This window comes from Mesocricetus auratus, unplaced genomic scaffold (genome assembly GCF_017639785.1).
Source record: "Mesocricetus auratus isolate SY011 unplaced genomic scaffold, BCM_Maur_2.0 Super-Scaffold_100010, whole genome shotgun sequence".
Lineage (NCBI taxonomy): Eukaryota > Metazoa > Chordata > Mammalia > Rodentia > Cricetidae > Mesocricetus > Mesocricetus auratus.
The window spans coordinates 62,996,984-63,020,670 of NW_024429194.1; the positions used below are offsets into that span (position 1 = coordinate 62,996,984).

A 23,687-nucleotide genomic window follows, 5' to 3' on the forward strand; every position below is an offset into this window, starting at 1 on the left:
GTTTTTGTTGTTTTTATTAAAGATACTACTTTATGGTGTAATTTAACCCCTGTTCCAAGTGCCTTCCATAATCCTCCTTGCCTTGCCCTTCTCCCCTCGTTCATCCTAGCACCCCGCATACATCTCATACACATGTCCAGAGGTTCCTTCCTTTTCCATTCCAAAGGCAAACACCACTCACCATATACAGACACACTCACTCTCTCTCTCTCTCACACACACACACACACACACACACACACACACACACACACACGATCACACGCATACACACACACACACACCCTATACACATACACACACAGGATCACACGATCACATGCCCCATACACACATACACACTCGCATACCCTATACACACACACACACACACACACACACACACACACACACACACACACAGTAAAAGGTAGGTGAAAAAAGAGGAAGGTAGTTAAGACACAGGCCTGAACCTGGGGGGACTAAGGGCAGCAAGAGAAAGCTACCGGCCCTGTGTCAAGGTGGCTTTGCCTGCAGCTTTTATTATGCATCGATTTTCTTATCCATCTTCTTTAGAGCCTCTTAGATCTTCAGACTGCGGCTGTTTCTCCAAATTGTCATTCACTCCAAGCTCTCTAGCTTCTTGCAGCAGCAATGGGAGGGAGACTGGGGGTGGGAGGAAAGAAGGAGGGAGAAGGCAGTCAAGAGAGGTGAACGCAGGTTGCTAAGTAACCGTTGCCAAGGAGCCAGTACCAAGGAGCATCCCATGCCGCTGCCTGCTTATTCCAACCTCCCCGCTTCCACATCCTCCCCTCACTTAAGTTCTCTCAGGTCTATAAAGCAGCTTAATTCTGTCACCTTCACCAGCTGCAAAAGCTTCTTCCTCAGCTCTTCAGGTGGAGGCTGCAAATCCTGGAGCTTGAGGGTGAGATTCCTTAGACCCAGGCTAGTTTTCATGGACACCTGTGCACAAACATGTCAGTTAAAAAGAACTCAACAAATCAATTTAACCAGAAAAAATAGCACACATGCATGTTGCAGGGGTTTGTTTTGTTATGTTTTTGTAATAATATGCTCAAACGTGAACTGGGGAGACCAGATAGAATCCATCTCTCATTAGCCTGAGACAATTCTATTTGGTCTGAAAGGTTGTGAAGTTCAAGAGCACAAGCTATATCCTCCTGCTCCAAGATCCATTCCAAGCTGAAGTGACATTTAGGTTCTCTGAAATTGGGGTAATTAATTAGGATCATGCATGACTGCCTTTTCAGTTACTGCAGACTCCAGGAAGCACTACCTGACATTTCATAACAAATTTAACTTATCCTTCCTCTTTAATTCAAATAAATATCAAAAGATCCCATCTCTTCAGGGTAGTAGAACAAGGACCAAGCAAGAAAAATCAGTTTAGGTAGGAGTAGTGCCACTGAACTGATCCAATCTAGAATTCAAATTTTGCCACAAATAATCCAGAAAGTATATGACGAGTCTTCCACCAATAAGTCCCCACAGTCATCACCTTTGCGAGGCTGGTGTAGAGGAGGCTAGGTGGTGATCATGGGTTAGCCAGAGATCTCACAAACCTCACATCCTAAACTGGCTGGGGACATTCACTTCACTAAACCCAAGGATCCCATGACAAGCTTCACAGAGCTGTCACAGTGCTCCCAGCCTAGAAAGAGCCTTTGCTTTACTCGAAAGGTTCCAGCCATCTTCCTACCACTGCCAAGAAAAACAGCTGTGTTCTCTGCCCTAGTTTGCCTTTCAATGCTATTCTAATACATACATACATACATACATACATACATACATACATACATACATACGTAGACTGTGGTGGTGCACACATGTAATCCCAGCACTTGGGAGGCAGAGGCCGAGGCAGGTGGATCTCTTTGAATTCGAGACCAGCCTAGTCTTAGGTCTATATAACTAGTTCCATGACAGCTGGGGTTATATACAGAAACCCTGGAGACAGAGAGAGAGAGACAGAGAGACAGAGAGACAGAGAGAGACAGAGACAGACAGACAGACAGACAGACAGAGAGATTATATTGACCCAAACAAACCCTGTCCATGGCTGTGCTGAGAAGGTAGAACTAGAACTTCACTTCTCTAAGCTTCAGACCCTCCTCAGTAAGAGGATAACACCCTATTCTTCAGATCTCCTGTAGAATTCTATAAGGTAGAATACTTTACCTGGACTACTCAGTAAATAGCAGGTGCCAATATTTTCAACATCATGGTTATCCTTGGTCTGTTAGAATTGGGTAAACAGGAATTTGGGAAATGGCTTAGTTGGAGTAGTGCTTTTCACACAACCATAAGGCCTTGAATTCAGATCTCCATCATCTGAGGAATATGCTAGATGCCCTGGTGTGCACCTGCAACCCCAGCTCTAGGGAAGCAAAGATATAAGGTTCCCTTAAGGCTTGCTGGCCAACCAGTCTAGCAGAACTGGGTTGTGAGTTCCAGGTTCAGAGACAGACAGACCCTGCCTCATATAAGGTGGAGAGTTTGGGGGAAGATACCAAGGTCAACTAACATCTACACATCTCTCTCTCTCTCTCTCTCTCTCTCTCTCTCTCTCTCTCTCTCTCTCTCTCTCTCTCTCCAGACAATTGAAAATTAGGAACCCACTCACCAGACATCTCCATGTTTCTGTAACCATTCAACTTCCAATTATCAATGAAGTAAAGCCGGGATGCTAAGTCTCTGTCTAAGGAATAATGTAACCCTGGAAGGTAACTTCCATGGAGGCTAGGCATTACTTTGTCCTGTCTGCCTCCTTACAGATTATCCACTATATCATAAACCCACAAACCAAGAAAAAGAAGAAGCAAGAGTGGGATGAAAAAGCCAAAGCACTGCTCTATAAAACCAAGGAATTCCTTTTGCTCTGACCCCTCAATTTAACCACATCTTATTTAAAACTTCAGGCCCCTTCACCTCAGCATCTCAGACCACCCATGAAAGTCCTTCCTGAGCCTAACCACCATGACTTCTGCTGTAACTAATCTCCTTCCTCTCACTTGCATTGTCTCCAAAATCCTTCCTTTGTACTTCTTCAAAATCATTGACAAAGGCTCAGAAAAGAAATGCAAGTGAGAATGAAAGAAGGTAAGGAGATGAAATGTAAAAAATAAACTAATAAAAAAAAGAGAAAAAAAGAAGGCAAGGAGAGCCTAGTAGGTGATGGGTGGGGGGTTTAGAGGACAAGCAGGAGGGGGCCAGAGCATTTGTAGGATAAGAATTACAAAAGCAAATCAGCCAAAACTGAGTGAGTAAATCATGGAGGGCATGTTCTCCAGTTCCCCAGAAAAAAAACCAGCCTGATGAGGGGGAGATCAGAGAGAGGTGGCAGTGTGGGCCAGTAGGGAAGGACGACAGAGACACTGCTTTGACACTTGTGGACCACCAAGGTGCCCAAGGAGACACACTGCAGAGTGGACACTCAACGCTAGCCTGACAAGGTAAACCTGTAAGATGTGTGTAAAGAGAAGCCCGCCAGCCTGGTTCCAGAGCCGCCTGGTTCCAGAGCCGCATGAGTCCCAAATAAACACATAGGAGACTATATTAATTATGAAGCTGTTGGCCTTGCTTGTTTCTTACTGGCTAGCTCTGACTTAAGTACTCACCCCATAATTGTTAATCTAAGTATTTCTCTTACCAGAGAACAGTTCCAGGCTTCCTACCCCATGGTGGTTACATCTCGACTCTCTCATGTTTCTCCTTCCCAGAATCCTCCTGGATTCCTAGCCCCACCTATCTAGATTCCTATTGGCCAGACAGTGCTTTATTGACATATACACAGGACTTCCCCAACAGATGTGGAATAAAGAAGATGCTGGAGAAACAGGTCAGCAGCCGCTCTTTCGAAGGACTGGAATTCTGTTCCCAGCACCAACACAGCAGTTGACAACTCCCGTAACTCCAGTTCTAGGGGATCTTACTCCCTCTTCTGGCCTCCTCAGGCACTGCGTGCACATGGTGCACTTAAACAACTGAAGATTAAACAGATCCACACAACTAACATTGGAAAGGGGGTCTAGATATTTATTTAGAGCAATCACTTACACGAAAAGCCAGGTCAGCGCTCTATGGTCTCTGAACAGAGGCCAGAATCCAAGAGAGCTTTTACTTTCATTTTCTCCTATATATCTCTTGCCTTTCACATGTCCCTCTGTCCCAAACAGGCGTGGCCAGTATCTCAGGTATGTGAGCTCTCCCCTACAAACATCTGCACAAATGAAATGAAAATAAATAGTTGTTTGTTTGTTTGTTTTAATCAGGGACTTTACTAGTACTCCTGCAAGTTGGAAACAGTTGGGAAAGGATAAGGCGTGAAAAGGAAATCAGCACAGACAGTGAGTTTTCCTAAATTCTTCCCTGCACCATGCCATCCTCTTTCCGAGGAACCCAGAGAGGGTAATTTCTCTCTCTAGTGCCCATCCTCTCTTCCTCCTCCTTCTTCCATCTCCTGAGCATACGATCTTGGGAGAGTCGGCCATATTCACCACATCAGTGCCAACCTTGGCACCAGAAGTTGCCCTGGCCCATCCTACCTACCTGAGACAAAAACCAGAATGCATTGCTCCCACAAGGAGATAGACCCAGAGCTGACTTTTACCAAAGGAACAAGGATGTTAGTGCATCTCAGAAGTGCCTAGGCTTGTCCCCTATTGAATCTGGACTTCTTGTACTTGACAGACAGCTGAACCATCCCCCTGACTCTGTATGGTCTTACTTTGCTTTTTTTTCCCTCTTTCAAGCAATGTTATTTTACTTTTTATTTCTTTTCATTTGTTACTCAGTGTGTGTGTGTGTGTGTGTGTGTGTGTGTGTGTGTGTGTGTGTAGATGTGAAAGCTTGTGAGAATGCTTGCAGAAGAGTAAAATGAGGATGTCAGGTATCCTATCTATAACTCCCCACCTCATTCTTTTAAGACAGGATCTCTTCCTGAACCTGGCGTCAGGCTGCCCAGCAACTTTCCCATCTCATCATCCACAGATAGCAAAGCAGTATCTGTATTGGGAAACGGGAGTGCATAAGGCCACACCTGGCCTTTTTACCTGGGTTTCTGGCATCCAAACTCAGGTCCTCATGCTTGCACAGCAAGCACTGTTGTGCCCTGAGCCATCTCTTCAGCACCAACAATGTTACTCTCTATTGTATACTAAGTAACTTGCACGCACAGCATAAAGCTCCCTAAGAAGGGTCAAAACCAGTCCTAATCTCAGCTTCCGGCTCAAGTGCAGATAGAAGGAATGCAACTGCTCCTGTGTGCTTCTGATTTTAGGTGCAACGTGTGGCTCAGCTTAGACAAGGATTTGTCTGTCTGACTTTAAAGGTTCAGTAAGCACACTCAGGTGCTTGTCCATCGCTGTCCATCAGATGTCTGTCCTGCCTGTGCCCCTATTGAAACAATTATCCTTCTATCTCCTACAACAAACACCTCTTCAAAACTGGCTGTGCCGGTCCTTGATGTCTGGACTGTGGTGTAAAGAGATAGGGTTTCCTTTAACAGAGAAACAGCCTCTTTCCTTATTAAGGTCAACTCTTGAGAGAAGCTGGTCCCAAAGAGGAAGTTGGATGAAGAGAAATGAGGACTACGGCTCCAGTTAAGCAACTTTGCTCTAACTGGAATAATACACACTCAGTGATACAAAGTGTCCACATCCTCTGTGAGAAGAACTATTAACCTGAGCTAAAAGCCAAAGTGGATTACCTCAGCGGGCAACAAGGGCTAAGGGTGGTATCTGTCCTCTGGAGGAGACAAGAGCTAATGTTGCCATCACTTGCACCAAGAGGACAGAAGTAAGACAGTGGTCAGAGGTAAGCCTCAAGAATGGAAAAACATGAAGCTGCTGGGAAATTGGTAGATTGGACGCTTCTCACAATCTCACTGTCTCTAAGTGCAACAGAGATCTAGGAATGTCCAGGGGGGGTCGCTAGAGTCATGCAGGAGACATCTTTCCCACTCTTTGCCTATGTCTCATCTCTCCCCTGCTTCTCACATGGGGGGGGAGCATTATTTCAGAGGCCTCTACCTTGATCTGTCTCCAGGTCTCTAGCAAGATCAAAGCTCTTAACACCTGTTTTGCTCGCTAACATCTAGGCTAAAGAAAAGGGGGCAGGGTCCATCCTGAGGCAAGGGGAGGGTCCTGACTTCCACTCTTCCCAAAGCAGACAACAAAACAGGCTGGAGGCTGGATCAAGGAAGGAGCCAAACCAAGGTTGAGGTGGCAACACGCCCCCTGGTGGAGAGGCTGTTATTCTTATCCTACTATTGATTTCACATTGTTATCCAAATCACAAATGGATAAATGTATTACAGTGTCCAGAAAAGTCTCTCCCCACCTCCTTAAGACAGCTTCCTATTACTTTCTGGTACAAGATTTATCTATTGTGGTCAGATATTTGTCACAATTTGTAATTATTTGGTTGTTTGTTCCCTGGTTTATTTTCTCCTATTAGAAAAAGCTCCATATTTGAACAAAAGCAAAAGCCAATGATTAATAAGATATAATGGAATAAACCTACCATAATAAAAAAAATTCCTGGTATCCTGTCCAGATGTTATTAGCAGAGTCACAACACCCCACCTGCCTCCAAACCTGCCTTTCCCTACAACTAACTGTACACCACTCAGTAAACTTACTTAATTCTCCAGCTCTGAGTAAGCACTATGTAGAGAACATAAAAATAAACAAGGGCCAGGGCTCCAGCTGAGAGAACAGTGCTTGCCCAGCACACACAGATTCCTAGAACTGCTAAAACAAATAAATAAATAGCCCAGGTACAGCAAGGCTGCCACAGACAAGGACTTCAGGAATTCAAAAGGAAAAAAAGAGGGCTTTCTCTGGCTGAGCTTGAGCAAGGCAGCCACAGTGGTGAGGTTCCAGGAGGCTGAAAGAGGCCATTCCAGGGGAGAGACACAGCTACCAGGAAAGAGCTCTGGATTCGGACGCACCATTTGACATTGAACTTATCATGAAATGAAAACCCCATAAGGCTCAAGCTAAGCTGCAAGAACGGGTGTGGGCTTTGGAGAGAACAGGTACGGAAAAAGACCCAAGTCTATGTTCTTGTCCCACTGTCCCTACCTGTCTTGGATCAGGTCTCATTTCTGGAATATGCAGGGTTCAGACAGGGCAGGGTGCCCATTAAGCCCCCATGAACATGTCTCTCCTCCCCCCCACTGAGTTCTTTATTAACAATGAAATGATTTCTTAATCTCATTACTGAGAAAAGCACCAAGCACAGAAAAACATATGCTACACAAATTAAGTTGGGTAATTTGCATACCTGAGCAAAGAGATAAACCCCTCCTCCTTCCTTCTCCAGAGTCAATTTTCCTTGATCTTCTGACATCCTATGTCAATAAATATCTATATTTCCTCATGCCCAGGACAGAAGGTGCTGTTAAATGTGAAGTGTAAAGTTTGTCATAAAGATCAGTCATAAAAGCAATCTCCCTCTGCTAGGTCTACCTTCTGATAAAGTCTAGGTCATCCAGCACCCTGCTTCCAGGAGCATCTCAGACAACCTTTTTGCAAGGTTCCTAGGGAAGTGCACTGACATTCAGCTCCTCTTCACCCTGTTTCTGCAGAAGCCCAAGCTGTTTTTTTTTTTAATGAAACAAACCAGTGTTTAAACAATCAACTTCTCAGTCTCAAGTCTAGATCTCTTAATTAATATAGTCTCAATTTCTCCTTTTCTGGAATAACCAAAATGCAGCCTCCCGCGTGGGTGGGGCCCAGAGAAGGAAATGAGGTCGTTTCTTTGAGCACCTTCACATGGGCCCCAGGAGAGCGAGCGGTGCACAGACAAGGGTTAGCAAGCAGAGGACAAGAAGGCGCTGGCTCTTGGCTGCTGTTTCTCTTCCTCTGCAGACCTCCTCTGATTAGAGCAGATTTATAGGGGCCCCAAAGCAGCCCAGCATCTTAGCCATAAACTTCCCAGAAAGAAAACTCATCGAGGTTCCCTTGAGAGGCGATGAAAAATAAATATCAGGGTTTGGTACAAACACATCAGCCAAGACCAGAGGTGGAAGGGAGCCAGTTCCCTGTAGCTGGTTTAACTCATTCAGGATTTGTACACACGCCATACACAAAAGTCCAGCAAACATATCCTTGTTTATAGACCTACTGAGAAAAGCACAACCGACTCCTGGTACACATTTCCAGTCAAATGCAAGCATGCATGTCTACACTGCATCGATACATAGATGACTTCCAGTGAGCGGCTTTATCCCCTGCCCCTCCCCCTTCCTAGGTTACTGACTCCAGGGTGGGGCACAGTGAAGGTGAGAGAATGTCTGAGTATAAGTTTGCATGTATCACTGTATCTCTGACTACATGCCAAAAAACAAACAAAAAATTTTTCATTATTCACTATTTGGAATGGCACACAATCTTTTAATATACCAGTGCTCTTTGGTGATCAACTATCCGGTGCCGAGAGGCTCTTCTGTGCCAATTTTTAGCTCAGAGGCCAGCAATGTGAGCTTTGCTCACATGGAGTACAAGTGATGGTTTCCAGTCTTGCTTACACTCTCAGAGCCTTAGTCTCAACCTCTGTGAAGTAGCGATAACTATACTTACCTCACAGAACAGTTGCCTTAGCTCATTAGTTCATGCTCATTATGCAGAGCTTTTGGAATGACATATAACACAGAGTATTCAGTGAACCACAGTGATTACTGTTATCATTGTATTCGGCATCAGAGATATAAAGAAGCCACATGGAAAAGAGCCGGCCTCTTAGGCATTCTAAAAACCCTCTGATGAGACTAAGCAGACACATGAAAAGCAAAAAGAGTGTGGAAACCCAAGAAGTTATTTGAGTCCAAAATACAACTGAGTCTCTCTCTCTCTCTCTCTCTCTAGATGCATTTGTTATGTATAGTGTTCTGTCCCCATGTATCCCTGCAGGCCAGAAGAAGGCACCAGATCTCATTTATGGATGGTTGTGAGCCACCATATGGATGCTGGGAACTGAACCCAAGACCTCTGCAAACAAATGCTCTTCCCACTGAACCATCTTCCCTGTCTCCATTCTTTATATTTTCTTTTTTTCCAGAGACAGGGTTTCTCTGTATAGCTTTGTAAACCAGGCTGGCCTCGAATTCACAGAGATCTGCCTGCCTCTGCCTCCTGAGTGCTGGGATCAAAGGTGTGCACCACCACTGCTCAATTTATCTCTTTCTTTTTTTAAGATTTATTTCTTTATTATGTATATAGTGTTCTGTCTGCATGTATCCCTGCAGGCCAGAAGAGGGCACCAGATTTCATTACAGATGGTTGTGAGCCACCATGTGGTTGCTGGGAATTGAACTCAGGACCCCTGGAAGAGCAGCCACTGCTCTTAACCGCTGAGCCATCTCTCCAGTCCCTAATCTCTTAAACACGAGTCCAGTTCTGAAATTTTAAGCCAAGGTTTCCACACTTAGAGGTGTTTATTTCCTTTCTTGTGTTGTCCACATGCCCTTAAAACACCATATATCTTGGAGTGGGCTGGAGAGTTCATGAAGCAGGAAAGACTGTTTTTGTTGTTTGGAGATGGGATCAGCCTGGCTTCAAACTTGTGATCCTTCTGCCCCAGACTCCAAACGCTGGGATTACATGAACCAACATGCCTAGGGTCAAAGAAAGTTTTTTTAAATTATTCTTTTATGTTGTATGTATCTGTACATGTTGGTAAATGTGTACACACATGTGAAGACCAGAGGTCAATGCCCGGTATCTTCTTCAGTCACTCCCCACCCCATGTCTTGCAGTAGGGTCTCTCACTAAACCTGGAGCTCACTGACTGGACTAGACTGTGGCCAGCAGGTCCCAGGGATCTTCCTGTCTCTGATACCTCAGCACTGCAGTTACAGGTGCACACGCTACACTGGGCTTCTGTTGTGTGTTCTGTTCTTGAACTCCAAACTCAGGGCCTCATGACTACCGCATGTGCCATTTTCCCAGCCCCAAAGGAAGATTTTGATAGTTCACTTTGCGCATTTCGATTCCAGGGTGAGTGAGGGCCCTTCTGAAGCCTTCCAGACCAAACTAGTACACCCACAACATGCGTGGCTTCGCTTTCCCTCTTTCCTTAATTGTCCCTATTAACACTGAAAAACATTCATTATGTTCAGTTTCAACACATTTCCCTTGTCATTCATTCTTACTGTAAATAAAGTATATAAAATTCTCAAAAGCTTAAGAAAAGTTCTCAAATGCCCACCTGGAAACATCTCCCCCATTAACTGTGCCTCCAGGTCTCTGGAATTCCATGCCTTATACATTTGTCATTATCCCATTAAAAATCATCACAAGGACTTTTTAAAAGCATTAATTTGACCCCTGCCACTGTATAACCCTTTAACCAAGCAGGCATCAGGTCTCTCCTTAAAGCCTTGGAAAGTTGAAAATACTCGAGTTGCCATTACGGATAGTTAAAAACTCCTACCTCCATCCCTCCACCCCCACAGCTGCCTCAATTGGTATCATTAATATCATCAAATTGTCACTCACTCAATAAGGGACAGTACAACCCTGAGGCGGGGGCATGACTGATATGACCTCCCTAGTCCCTTTCAGTCCATCCATATGAAAGAAGGGAAACAAAATTGGCCACAGTCCCAAACTATGCAATGCCTGCCCCAGGGAGGCCCCTGAGGACCAGACAGACTCCAGCGTGGGCACAGCAGGCATTTTCTCAAGGCAGGCAGAGTGCCAGACCATAGTGACTGATGTGGGAGGCCTGGAGACAGGGAGGTGAGCCAGAACCTACTCTCCTCCCTTCCTCCTCAATTCAACTTTCCCAGCCTGAGACCCTCCTCTTGTGCTCTCAAGTCCACAGGTCTCAGATCCTTCCCTCTTTCTACCAAGTGTCCATACCCCTGGCCTGGTGACCGCACCGACGTTCCAGCCTGGTGCTCTTCGGAGGTTCAAGAGCATGTGGGTCACTCAGTGAGCTTGTTAAAAATGCAGGTTCTGATTCATGAGCCTGAATTATGGACCAAGATTCTACAATTCCTAACGAGCTCCCGGGTGAGGCCCGTGCTACTGTCCCATGGATCATACCCTAGAAGAGGGAGGATCTAAATGATTATAGCAGTTTCCATAACAGTCTCCCAGGAAGAGTCCATCTATCCAATTCCATCTGTCTATCTATCCTCTAGACAGCAATGAGAATCATGCCTCATACCTTCCTGATTCAGAAATCTCCCTCCATGGCACAATGCACAACACAAACCTGGCTCATAAATTGCACAGCAAATGTGGAAAAGTGCATCCTTCACAAGAGTCTCACTCGACCATGGCTTCGCAGGTCCCTGTATCCTAGAATTACTGTCCTGTGTCTTTTCTATCTGCCTATCCCTTTTTTACTTCCCAAATTGCTCCACGGGCACCCTCCTTAAGGAAGTGCCTCTTGCCAAACTCACACCTTCCCCTTTCAAAGAAAGGATGTCTCAGTCCCTTTATAGTTACTAGCTCTTCTAACTTCAGTACCAGGCTCTCACTCTCTCCATTGGGTATGAATTAACACCCCACAAAGAACGGTAGAGGTTCTCACAAGGTTTTACTACCAGTCTCTCAGAAAGGCATCTACAAGATCTGGCAGGAATTTAGGTAATCCTGCTATGATCACCCGGCTGTCACCTGCCCCTTAATGGGAATCTTTCAGAAACCCAGGGAGTAAGAAAGTAGCTTCCCAAATTTTCTTGCCCAGGGAGTAAGAAAGTAGCTTCCCAAGTCTTCTTGCCCACAGCAAATATATTTAAATACAAAGGAAAAACACTGGCTCTTCTGTGCCAATGACAGCTCTAGGAAAGATGCCCACTGTGCCCACGCTGGAGTCGGTCTGGTCTTCAGAGATTCCGCAACGGCAGAGGGTTGAGCTTTCTCTCCACCTCACTATCTCTCGCCCCTCCCAGAATTCCATGGGAATGCAGAGTGGCACCTAAGGAGGTTGCTCCTGGCATTCTCTTGCTCCAGGGGGGTTATTATCACCCCTTGTTCTTTGAGTGAGCTACACTGTTCTCAAGGCTGAGGGAAGTCAGGGGGTAGGACTACAGTTAGCACTTGCTCAGACCAAGATCCCACTAGGATGGGCAGACAGGATAGTTCTCAGGACCCAGACAGGGCTGAAGAAAAGCAAAACTGGGAACAGCAGTGGTCCAGTTCTAGACGACAGAAGGACGGGAGAGCAGCTATCTGTGGAACAGGCCTCCTAAAGGATGACTGACTTTAGGGGAGCAAGATAAGGCTAGCCTTAAAGGAAGGAAACTCCTGCACTGTGAAAATACATAAAGCTGAGGTCAAGCCAGGCGGTGGTGGCGCAAGCCTTTAATCCCAGCACTCGGGAGGCAGAGGCAGGCGGATCTCTGTGAGTTTGAGGCCAGCCTGGTCTACAGAGCTGTTCCAGGACAGCCTCCAAAACAATACAGAGAAACCCTGTCTCGAAAAACCAAAAAAAAAAAAAAAAAAAAAAAAAAAAAAAAGCTGAGTTCAATGCTTCATATGTGCCTAGCACTTGGCTGGGTGTTAAAGGGAGTACCAGGGATGGACATACTATGTGGGGGTGGGGACAGGGGAGTCACAAAGACACAGAAGGTGATGGTTCTTAATCTGGGTGTAGTGTTGACTGAAGGTATCGTGGAAGGAAAATTTTGTTTCCCTCACTTCATTTTCACTTGTGGACAGGCTGCAGTGTTCAGCCTCTGTATCACCTGGGAAGTTGTAAAAGTGCAAATTTTGTGCTCCATTCAGACCTGCCAAAATTGAAAGTGTTAGCAGTCTGTTTCATTTTGTTGGATTTCTTGTTTGTTTGGGGTTTGATTTTTTGTTTTAAGATAAGGTCTCCGTGTAGATCATGATGACCTTGAACTCTTAACAAGCCTGCCTTCTCTCCCACAGGCAACAACTGCAACACTCTGCACTTTGACAAGCTTTCCAGGTAATATCCGGAGCTGAAGGTTAAGAAACCCATTGGGCATAGAAATACTGCCAGCCCCTCTGCCCCTCTCATGTCCATGACTTCTGAGACCAGTGAGTTTGTCAAACACCTTTGAGCATGCCCAGTTTGTGCCTTCCAGTTTCAGGATTTTTGCTACTGCCTTTGTTTGGAGAGCTGGTGTACTCGCAGGACATGAGCAAGCTGGCCTACTGCCAACATGGCAGAAGTCAATGAACAAAAGAAGACTCCAGTTCTGTGGTATGAGGAAGATTGTACTCAGCATCACTTGTGACTGGGGTCAGTCTGTCTAATCTGAGGGTCCAGGGCTAGCAAGCTAATGTGGCTGCACCTGTAACACTGGTAGAACCATTTGTCTCCTGTGTCTTGGTTATCAGTTGGTTCCAAAATTAGGAGGGAGTGTTATGTATGATATCCTTAAAATTCCAACAATGGACGTTTGTGAAGAGCTGACAGGCTGCAGGACCAGGCTGCCTACAGTAGAGAGACTAGTTAAGAAGAAGACCGCAGATCAGTCAGAGAAAAGAAAACAAAGCAAGCTGACAAGACAAAAACAACACAAAGAAGAGCCAGAGAAAATGCCAGAATGTTTTAATGAAGTAGGATCTTAAAAACTGTTCATTCTGCCCTCTCATGTTAAAAAATAAGACTCTACTCACTGAAGGACCTGAGTGGTTTGGCATGGTCACATTGCTAGTTGGCAGCAGAGACAAGACCAGAACTCAGGACACCTGGCTCTCAATTATACACTTTCTAAGGAGACGGACCAAAGAAAACACAAGACCAATCTTCAAGTTCATGAATATGGTCACTGTATAGTAAAAGAACCAATTCCAGGAACTACAGGATGGTAGTGAGTTTAAGACCAAATGCTTTGTGCTTATAAGGAAGATCTGGCCCCGAGTCACTGTGCCTGTCACCCAAGGCTAAAGCTACAGTCTGCTCAGTGTGCTCCCAACACTTTACTTTCTTGTGCTGTTCCCAGTATTACTCTCTCTACCTAGAATCCACTGGCCAGCACCACAACCCCCATGTATGGTTTATCAACCCTTTAAGACAGACAACTCAAATGTCATTCCTGCATCTCCTCTGAGTCCACCCACCCACCCTCACCATTCCACCTAGAAATGACCATCCTCTACTCTGAATTCCCAAGATGCTTTGAATACTACTTCCAGCACTTTTCAATCTCTATTTTTCATCATGTTCTATATTAGAATGCAAGCTCTTCAAGGGCAGAGGCCACTTTTCATGTCACAAGGGCTTTTCCTCAATAATGCCTAGCATGTGGCCATACTAAATAGTTACTGAATCCATTATTCAACCAACCAACCAAGTCTCAGAACCGCATGTCAAAGAGTGTCACCTGTTGCAGCCCAAACACCTCGTTCACTGATGCCCAAAGGACGTCATCTACCATGCTTCCCCCCAGCAAAAGCTCAAATATCTCCCAACATTCTGCTTTTCTACGCACCACATGACATAATCCCATTTGGGTTCGTCTAACTCGTGTAGCTTCATGTACTAATTAAGCTGTAAGACACAACAGGGCATGAATTTATTGTGCAATAATTCACACACGGGATGTTTGCGCAGTGCTTGGGCGTGAGTTATGACACATTAATTCACGGCCTAGAGGGCCTCGTTGCAATTACAGAACCATTTTTTAAATATCATCTGGGTTTAAAATACAAATATTGGTCCCCCCAGTCTTAGGACCCTTTGCTTGCAAATGCAGCTGATCCCTTTTCTCCTCATTCTGTGTTCTCCTTACCATTCAGCTGTACTGATGGCAAAGGACACTCAAGGCAACCCTTAACTGGACCCACAGAGGAGGCCCACAGGGGCCTGTGAAAAGGGAGGAAGAGGAAGATAGGCAGAGAATTCCTACCTGCCTGCAAAATGAGAGAGCTGGCCCATGGGTCAGGAGACACTGAAGAAACAGATCCAGTAGTCAGCTAAGGGCCTATTACCAAGAATGAAGAAGAGGAGCCAGAAAAGACTTTTATGAATCCTGACATTCAATAAACCTCACTGCATGAAACCAGGCAAAATTCACTATGGTTTTTATGCCCACTACGAGGAGAGGGTGATGGGAAAGGAAAAAAGAAATGTCATTTAGCTCAGAAACCCCCAGCGAAAACCAGTTCCTCGTTCTGTCTGCCTGCTGCCTGCCGCTCTGAGGGAGAGGTGAGCTCATCTATGTGGCCAACTCTCCTGCTGGCCTCATGGCGCTCTATACACACCCTGCACCATCTGTGATGTCACCCATCAACCCTGCAGAATCCGCTCTTGTATTAAAACACTCACTTATAACTCCCTATTAATTTTTCACGAGGAGTTATTTTTAACTTGCTCAAACCATTGTCTGAGTATGCCAAATATATTTTCTTAATGAACGATCTCGGCGTGTGGTTCCTCCTTCCCGAACTCCCCTGCTGCTATTCAAATGGTCCCCTCCTCACAGGGAGTAAGGTTTGGATGAACAACTCACAGCAATGTCCCGGAAATGAGTAGCAGAAAACAGAGAAAAAAAGGAGTCACACATTCCCCTCCACTCAGGCTTTGGATATGAGAGAATTTCATGAAACATGGCTTTTTGAAAATAGAAAGATCAAGTCAAAATTGAAAAATCTTGGCCTGGGTTATAGCTCAGTTTGTAGTGTGTGCTTAGCCTGTGTTGAGCTCCGAGAACTTTATCCAGGAGTAAAATAAAAACCAATAAGAAAAGAAAGAAGAGACGGAGGGAGGGAGGGAGGGAGGGAGGGAGGGAGGGAGGGAGGGAGGGAGGGAGGAAAATGGGTCACCTCAAAAGTACCCAGTGGGGTTATTGGATCAGGCCTCCTAGACCCCTTTACTGGCTGTTCAATAAATCAGATATTATTATTTACTCACAAAGATGATCACCAAGCATGGTGGCACTCACCTGATAGCCTCACACTTGAGAGACAGAAGCAACAGGATTACAAGTTTGAGGCTACAATACCAAATTCAAAGTCAACCTCAGTAGTATAATGAGACCTTGTCTCCAGGCGGGGGGGGCGCCAGGAAGAGAAGCAAAAGGAGGAAGAGAAAATACTAAAATAAAAGACTAGTGGCTGGAGAGATGGCTCAGTGGTTAAGAGCGTTGGCTGCTCTTCCAGCGGACCTGGGTTTGATTCCCAGCACCCACATCCAGTAATTCCAACCCCAGAACACCCCATGCCCTCTTCTAGTGTGTACAGGCACCCTCATGTATACACACACATATATGAAAATAAAGCAGCAGGGCTGTGGTGGTGCACGCCTTTAATCCCAGTGCTCAGGAGGCAGAGGCAGGCAGATCTCTGTGAGTTCCAGGCCAGCCTTGTCTACAGAGCAAGTTCCAGAACAGCTAGGATTGTTACACAGAGAAATACTGTCTCGAAAATTCAAAAACAAAACAAAAAGGCAGAAAGAAAGAAAAGGAAAATAAAATTTAATAAAGAAGAAAAAATTTAGGCAAGAAGCCTTTTTTAAGGGTTTTGAGGCAGGGTCTTGCCATGTAGCCCTAGCTGGCCTCAAACTGAGAGACCTGCCTGCTTCTGCCTCCAAGTGCTAGAATAAAAGATGTGTGCTACCAAATGCAGCCAGAGAGTCAATTCTTAACTCACTGAGTCTTTCTAACCTGTAAATCTGAGTTGTTTCTCCATTTTACAAAGCTCTTGCCCTCAAAACAAAACATAAATTTCTTAGCATGACCCTTCCAAAAGTTTTCATAACCTGACCAGTGCTCATTCCTCCAGCTATAACCCCTTCCCAGGCCACATTTCCACCATGAACTTCTTTCCTGCCTCTGATGCCCTCCCAGGCCCCGCAACTGATCAAGCCCCAACTTACCTTTCAGTTCCCAGTTTAGACATCGCTTCCCTAAGAAGCCTCTGGAGGAGCCTGGCAGTGGTGGCACACGCCTTTAATCCCAGCACTCTGGAGGCAGAGGCAGGCGGGTCTCTGTGAGTTCGAGGCCGGGCTGGACTGACAGCCTCCAAAACAATACAGAGAAACCCTGTCTCGTAAAACCAAAACAAAAAAACAAAAAAAAGAAGCCTCTGGAGGGGGTGCCCTGCCTACTCGGCCCCAAAGCACCTATCATTGTCCCCCTTGACCATAAAGTAGCAGGATTCCGGCTCAGCTAACTGTCTCCTCCACTGGACTGAGTTAGGGGCTCAATAAAAATTTGTAGAATAAATGTGCAAACAGAGAAGAGAGAAACCTGAAGGCATAGATGATCCAGAATTCCTATCGACTTGACTTTGAGATGCATTCTTTGTAACCAAGCAACCTTTATAAATCTGACTCAGGTAAATATATAAATGGTGTTACATCCCTTGTAGAAGGCGATCAAAATGAAAAGTGTGAAGGGAAAACCAACTGTGATAAAACCGTGACCGCAGATAATTCATGACCTGTATAAGCCACACACAGGTGATAAAGAATAGCTTGCCTTCACGGGTTCTTGTTTTAGAAATATCAGGCTTCCTTGGGTTGCAGGAACCATCTCACTCGCAGTATAAAGACCCTGACTTTTTTTTAAAACGCATCATGTTTAGTCCTATAATTTAGGTAGGATGTCCTCCCCTAAAACAGAAGCTGTCACCTTGGTCAGAAGCATACATAAAGGTACCTGAGGAATATTTTCAAATGTCATATCCTCATCCTCGGGAGATTCTTTCCTCTTTGTTTATTTTTTTTAATTCTACGTGTATGAGTGTTTTGCCTAAAATGCATGTATGTGTGCCTTGCTTGTGCCTGGTGCTCAAGGAAGTAAGAAGAAGGCATCAGACCCCCTGGAACTGGAGTTAGAGTTGGTGTGAGCCATCACATGGTCACACACACAAAACTATATAAGTACTTTTGGCACAAGAAGATAATGCAAACTTCCAAATGGTTATTATTAAAACTGATCCAATGTCTCCCAACTTGGAAAAATCAATTCATGTTTATAAATGTCAACTATCAAAGTCTGGAGCCTGCCCTTTGTGAGAAAAAGAAAACAGTTTATCCTATATGCATACATATATATGTGTGCGTATATATACTTCAAAGCCCTAAAGACGCTAACTAGACACCCTCAAACACACTAGCACTACACACCTTGGGAATCCTGGGCCCACTGGGGTAGGCCAGGTATTGATTGGTTGTAACACAAACAGTAGCTGGCATTTACTGAGCGCCTCCTAGGTGCTTACTATTTCACTGAGCTTCTTCCCAACAGCCCTGAGAGTCCAGAGCTATCGTTATCTCTGCCTTGCATATGAGGAAACCACAAGTTTAGACAGATGAGGGACCCGGACAAGGTGAACACAGATAGAAAAGCAAGGGCATTGGAACAAAGTCTCTCCAGTGGCCAAACTCAAGCGGACTACTCACCGTGTCACACCGCCCTTCCTGTGGCTGTGCAGGAACTTCACAGCTTTCCTTCCATCCCATTTCCTAAAACAGGGAGAGATGGAGAGGGAAGCCAGGGCTTCCTTTCTGCGGTTCCTTAAGCATCAAAATTCCATCTTCTGTCCAACCAGCCTTGAAGGGGGCAAACAATTAGAAAAGGCAGTCAGCACAAGAAGTAATGGTGCCTTTGCCTATGGTCGCTGTTTCTAGCAGAGGCAGTCCTGGGTGACACAACAGCCAAGAGCAAGGGACACTGGGTCAAAACTTCTGGGAGGGAGTGAAGGAGTGAGGGCGGATACAGAAGGGGTTACAGGGAGTGGGGAGTGAATAGTCAGAACACGTTCTATTGTAAGAAACTCTCAATTAATTAAAACACTAGTTTTTAAAGTAGCATTTATGTACTAAGCAACAACAACAAAAACCAGGCCTGGAGCACACACTCTTCTGCTTAGCCATACAGATCCAGAATGCCTGTTTGTCCTTTCTAAGCCCCATTTCTTTCCATGTAAAACGGGACTGACAACACTTGCCTTATTGGGTCAAGACCAGAACTAAGCGAGGAAATACAAACCATCAGCAATTGCTTGGGTTGGGGGGGTGGAAGCCACACTGTACTAAGCCCTCCATCCCAGCATCGTTTCTCCCCCAGGGAGAAAGAGAGCCATGCAACCACGCCCATCACAGTTCTGTTGTGGGCAGTAAGAAGTCGGATTGCAGATGTGAAATCTACCGCATGGACATGGCAGCCACACATGTGCAGAGGTCAGAAAACAACCTCAGATACCAATCCTCATTCCCACCTTGTTTGAGAGAGGGTCTCCTTTGTTCTTTGCTGCATACACCAGGCTAGCTAGCCCAACCGCTTCTGGCAATTCTCCTGACTCCACTTCCCATCTTCCCACAGAAGCTCCCTGGGATTACAGATGCACACTCTACTGAATCTGGTTCATCTGGGTTCTGAGAATATGAACCCAGACTATCAGTCTTTTTTATAGGAGTTAGTTATTTATTATTCATAACTATGTATATGTGTCTGAGTGTGTAGTGTATACACATGAGTGTAGGTGTCCCCAGGAGCCAGAGGTTGGCTGGATCCCCGGAGTTAGGGTTATAGACAGTTGTGAGCCGCCTACCATGGATGCTGGGAACCAGACTTGAGTCCTCTGTAAGAACCAGTGAACCATGTCTCCAGACGCAGGTAATCAGTCATGTGTGACAATCATTTTACCTCTGAGGTGTCTTCCCCACCCATCCCTGTGTATTTTTCTAGACAGAGATATGTACTCTCTGTAAAAAAGGGTAAAGCAGTCATGCCATAGTCTTTCCTTCTTACTCTGGATATAAGCCAAATTCTGCATTTATATCAGTCCAGTTGCTTATGGGAATGTGTGCCTTTAACCCCAGAATTCCAGAGGCAAGTGGATCTCAATGCGTTTGAGGCCAGCCTGATCTACATAGCGAGTTCCAGGCCAGTCAGAGCTACAAAGTAAGGCCCTGACTCAGCACCTGCACATCTCGTTTACTGAGTGGATGGTCGGGGCTAAGTGGATATAAAGGGTTTGGTAAGTTCTCACCAAATACACTAAAGCAGTTGTGTCTAGCAAAGAGAGGAAACGAGGCTGTAGGTTAAGGTGTGAAAGAGGAAGCAAACAGAAAAAAATTAATGGGCCTTTTGTGAAGTGACGCCAGTGTGAGGTGAACAGACCTTGGTGACAGCCAGTGTGATGTGAATTGAGCTTGGTGACAGCCAGTGTGAGGTGAACAACTGAGCTTGGTGACACACTTGGTGCTATACCCTTGAACTTCAGCAGAGAAACTGCACGGGACACTCTGTTGTAGACACAGAAGGCTGTCTCCCTCTGCTCGCTAATTTAGGGTGCTCCTTAGACCCTTCCCACTTTTTTCTAGAGATTAAGGAAAGTGGACCTATAAGGTATGACAACAGAGAAGTAAACTAATGATCCAAACACACAGGAATTAAATATCTTTTTCCACCCCAAGACAGCATTTCTCTGTGTAACTTTGGCTGGCCTCAAACTCATGGAGCTCCATCTGCCTCTGCCTCTTGAGTGCTTCTAAATACCATCTTTATGACTCAGGCAGAGGGAGCAAGCGACAACCAGAAGGGAGAGCAGCCATGTAACAGGAAAGAAAGCTCTACTGCTGTGTAACATGTGACAGTAAAGAAGTAAGCCTTCCTCAAAGGCAACCCTCAGGTCATTCCTCCCTGTGCAACAGCCTACCGTTACTTCCATGCTCCGTTGTCAGTCTGGAGTCCAAACTCAGCTGTCAAAGGATCTCCTCAGTTCTGCTTCCCCTACCCTGGAAGCCCACGGCCTCCTTTCTAACTTGGGCAGGTGAGCCTGCAACTCTGCACCTCACACCCTTACTCACCCTTGTGGGAAGGGGGAGCCTTTGACCTGTACACGTTCCTTGACCTCCTACCTAGTCTTGAACCTCCAGCAAGTCTCAAGCTTTCCTAAGCCTGGCAGACTCCAACCTTCCCCTCCATCCCACCAGCTCTTACAGCCTCTGAGCTCAGGAGAACTAGTTTTCCATTCTGTCTGGTAAGATCTGGAAGTCTAAAGGCTTCCAGAGGGCAGGGGCAGGGTTCGTGTACCGCCTGCTTCTGGATGTCACACTTCCCTCTGCCAACCCTGACTACCCATGAGGAACTATTCACCACATGCCAAGCATCCACAAGAGACATTTAGGACAGAGAAGATAAATGCACAGATTTGTGGGTCCTTAGGATTCCTAGAAGCAGGATTTTCTTTTTAGTGAAAGGGACAGACAGAAGTGGGAACAAGAGACTAAAATGTGCACAGTCTTCTGTTTAAAGATCACTTCCTGAGGACTTTTCCTAATGAGAGCCCTGGGTCTGCGAATCTCAGTTTAATTGGGAAACAGTCACTCCCCAAGGAGGTGCTTGGAGCAAACGAGGTGCTTAAAGCAACACCAAGAAAGGCCTGAGAACCCTTGTGAGAATTCCATAATGCCTCTGGCTCCTTCCCTCCCGCCTTCTCCCTGTGTTTCTCCTGTCTCTGAGCTCTTTCCAAACTCTAAAACAGACGTTCCATCCCAAGGAGCCAAGAAGAGCTCAAGTCAAATCCAACAATCCACCCACTAAACTGCAGGCTGGCCTGCTTTCCCAGCCAACCCCACCCATTCTCCTTGGTCCTGGAGGTCACCCTTCCCTCTGTCTTTAAGGAGAACACAGCCCTTGTCCTAGATCTTTCCAAAACATTTTTCTATGAAGTGAGTCTCACTGATTCCCCAAGTCTGACATCATGGATCCTGCAGAACAGCTTCAAATACAGACAGCAACATGCAAGTGACTTTGCCGGAAGTTTGAGAAGGTCTTGACAGAAGCCTGGTGGGACTATTAAATTGTTTTCAGCTCTCAAAGCTTCAGAGAAATGCACTCAGCATGGTATCTCTTGAGATGCATTCCTTTGTGTGAAATACAGCTTCTTTCCCTACCCAAAGAGTATAAGACCTCCTCTCTTTGTGATTTCCAAAAAAATTAAAACCCTGGAGACAATCAAGCCAGGGTCTCCCAAGAAAACAAGAAGAAAATGTGTCTGGATATGTGGGCATCCCCAGAGTCTCTAGCATTCTGGCCCGACCCCCCAGGTAAGATGGAAGAGTCAGAAGTACAAGAGTGACACAGAAGACTAGTAACACCTGAACAGGCTCAGGAAACATCTGCAATCCCCGTACTGAAGGAGCTGCAGCAGGAAGGTACAAATCTGAGCTCAGCATAGATGGATGCATAGTGAGTCTATGGTCAGCTTGGGTTACAGTGTATCTCAGTGGCAAAACACTAACTATGGGATAGAGAGATGATTCAGCAGTTTAAGAGTGCATACTGCTGAATGTCTAGTCACAGTCATTCATTCGCTCATTCAATAAATATTTACTGGTCCCCAACTACTCAACACTAGGACGTAGCTATGAGAACACACAGAAAAAGATTCCTCCACCCCAGTGATGTAAATCTCAGCAACAGAAGCAAATAATAAACAAATGAGGTTGGACCATGATCTGTAAGGCTGAGAAAACAGAACCTCTCAGAGGTTAGGGTGTGCTGTGACTGAGGAACTGGGGAACCAGTATGATAAAAATGCTGCCTGCAAACTCCCCCCCCCTCCCTCCACACACCTGTAATCCTATCAATCAGAAGGCTAAAGCAGGAGGCTCACAAGTTCAAGGACAGCCTGGGCTATACTGTAAGATCTTCTCTCGAGAACTAAGATGTGCCAGCATGGTAGCTTTTAATGCTAGCACTCAGGAGACAGAAGCAAGTGGACCTTTGTGAGACTGAGGCTAGCCTGGTTTACATAGAGAGTTCCAGAACAGACAGGCTACACAGACTGTCTCAAAAAGCAAACAAACAAAAAAAACTGAGATGAAAAGATGGCATTTCACCAACAGTCAGAACATTTGAGGGACTCAGCAATGACACAGGCCTCTGAGGAGAGGAAGGACAAAAACCCTGGCTATCTTTGTGTGTTCTTCTTATGACAAAATGCTCGTAACATCTCATTTTGACTTCATGTAAAACAAGCATGAATATGAAGTTCAACCATTGCCAACATCCCTAGCCAGAATTTTTTCATCTTCTCCAACTTGGTAACCATTAAACACTAATTTCCCATTCCCTCCTTCTCCAGTCCTCTAAAACATCATTATTTTTCCTGCCTTTGTGGGTTTGACTGCTGCATGGACATCAGATAAACAGAGTCATACAGTATTTGTTCTTTTGTAACTAATTTGTTTTCCCTTAGAATAATGTCAAGGGTCATCTACATTGTAGCAAGTGTCTGGATTCCCTTCCTTTTAAAGACTGGATACCATTTCACTGTACAGAGAGACCACATTTTGTTTATCCACTTATCCGTTGTCAGGCACATGCATTCCTTCTGCCTTTCGGCTACTGTGAATGCTGTTTTTAGGAACACAGGATACATGTATCTTTTCCAACCCTATGTTCCCTTCTTCTGGCTATCTGCCCAGAAGGGGAGTTCACATGGTAATCCTATGTTTAACTTTTTAAGGAGTTATCATGCTGTTTTCCACAGTGGCTATACATTTTGCATTTCACCAACAGCACAAAGGGTTTCAATTTTTCCACATTCTCACAGGTACTTGCTCTATTCTGTCGTTTTAACAATAGACATATTCATGAGCACAAAGTGGAGAAGGGGGCACAGAATGAGAAGTGGGGGAGGATAGGATTTAGGCAAAGAGAAATCAGGAAGCCAAATCATTCAAATGGGGTCTTCCAGTCATGCAAGGGTTGGACAGAAGAACCACCATTGAGTGATAGG

General features: G+C 45.4%; 1 long non-coding RNA gene across 2 annotated transcripts; it reads right to left on the reverse strand.

Moving 5' to 3' along the window:
• Positions 1-414: 414 nt before the first annotated feature.
• Positions 415-18,476, reverse strand: LOC121142648. Of its 2 annotated transcripts, none has more exons than XR_005879675.1 (3): positions 18,337-18,476; positions 838-942; positions 415-645 (listed from the first exon to the last, which is right to left on the reverse strand). It is a non-coding gene; the product is annotated as an uncharacterized LOC121142648 (long non-coding RNA). The 2 variants fall into 2 exon arrangements; XR_005879676.1 differs by lacking the exon at positions 18,337-18,476 and adding an exon at positions 7,288-7,529.
• Positions 18,477-23,687: the final 5,211 nt, after the last annotated feature.